Source organism: Larimichthys crocea, chromosome X (genome assembly GCF_000972845.2).
Source record: "Larimichthys crocea isolate SSNF chromosome X, L_crocea_2.0, whole genome shotgun sequence".
NCBI classification, from domain to species: domain Eukaryota; kingdom Metazoa; phylum Chordata; class Actinopteri; family Sciaenidae; genus Larimichthys; species Larimichthys crocea.
The window spans coordinates 1,277,830-1,279,423 of NC_040020.1; the positions used below are offsets into that span (position 1 = coordinate 1,277,830).

At 39.0% G+C, this 1,594-nt stretch overlaps 1 protein-coding gene across 1 annotated transcript in view; it reads left to right on the forward strand.

The window, feature by feature from the left end:
* Positions 1-485: 485 nt before the first annotated feature.
* cdk2ap2 (cyclin dependent kinase 2 associated protein 2) overlaps positions 486-1,594 on the forward strand; it is a 5,248-nt gene continuing 4,139 nt past the window's right edge. The window contains exon 1 of the mRNA XM_019254505.2: positions 486-615. The gene's annotated coding sequence lies outside the window, so the exon portion shown is untranslated. The remainder of the gene's footprint in view (positions 616-1,594) is intronic.

Below are 1,594 nucleotides of genomic sequence, written 5' to 3' on the forward strand. Positions count from 1 at the left end.
CTAATTCTGTAGTGTATGCTACACTTTCCTCTGCTGCTGTAACAAGTAAACTTCCCCGTGGTGGGATGAATAAAGTATAATCTAATATAATCTAATTTAATCTAATCTGAAACCAGGTCATCCTCACACCGTTCAATGTCATTCAAATCCAGTAGATATCATGTCAGATAAGTACCAGGCTGACAAAGACATTTCATGTTGGATGAATAAAGTTTATCTAATCTAATCTAATCTAATCTAATCTAATCTAATCTAATCTAATCTAATCTAATCTAATCTAATCTAATCTAATCTAATTTATGGATGTGAAATTTCCCTAATAAAACATAGAGGTTGAATACATAGTTTATTTTCTTTATATTCAATGTTTAATAATTATGTTTTTAATTTCTAATGTTTGGTGTCAAAGGTGTTTGCTGATGATGATGACGCAGCGGTACCGAACACGTTTGGGACCTACGTCACAGGTGAGCCCGTCTCGTCCAATCACATCGCTCCAAAAAAGAAACGGTTGTACGCTACAGCGCGTCTCTACTGCGCAGACTCACGCAGAGAGAGGAAGAGGCTCGGAGGTGTCGCTTTCCCCCAACAGAGGAATCCAAGTCTCCTACAAAGGTAACAAAGCGGTCTGCGGGGCTTTGAGCGGTGTCAGACGTTAGATAAGCTTCGTGTCTTTGTCTCTCCGTGTGTGGGACACGGACACCGGGTCTCTGCGGTTTCCCCGAGCTCCGGTTCTGTTGTTGTGCTAACCGGTGAGCGAGCTAATCCGGCTAGCATCAGTTGTAGTTAGCTCGGCACCTTTTCCTCCTTCTCCGAGCTGAGGAGGCTCCTCTGACCCAGCACAGACACACGGGCTGAACCGGGTCTGTCAGCCTCCTCTGCCTCTTTATCTGACCCAGCACAGACACACACGGGCTGAACCGGGTCTGTCAGCCCGGTACTTACCTGACATGATATCTGCTGGATTTGAATGACATTGAACGGTGTGAGGATGAGCTGCTTTTAGATTAGATTAGATTAAATATACTTTATTCATCCCAACACGGGGAGTGTACTTGTTACAGCAGCAGAGGAAAGTGTAGCATGCACTACAGAATTAGAAACAAGTAGAAAAGGCAAAAAAACACAATAAACAGACAGAAATATCTATAACCTATGACAATAAACACAAAAACAACATCAACCTTCAAGTACTGAGGATAAAAGTAGCATGATGTATAAAGAGAGTTTTGTAATGTGACCATGATATAAATAATAAATATTACTGCAAGAGTAGTGACCATAGTATAAATAATATTACAAAAGTAAGTGACCATGATATAAATAATAACAGAAATATCTATAACCTACACACATGAAAAACAACAACATCAACCTTCAAACAGACAAGTACTGAGGATAAAAGTGGCACGATGTATAAAAAGAGTATTGTAATGTAAAGTGACCATAGTGTCAGAAATATTACAAAGAAAGTGACCATGATACAAATAATAATATTATTGCAAGTGTAGTGACCATGATATAAATAATATTACAAAAGTTGTTGCAAGTTATCGTTGGTAAACCTCTTGTCTCGTCTCATATATATATATAT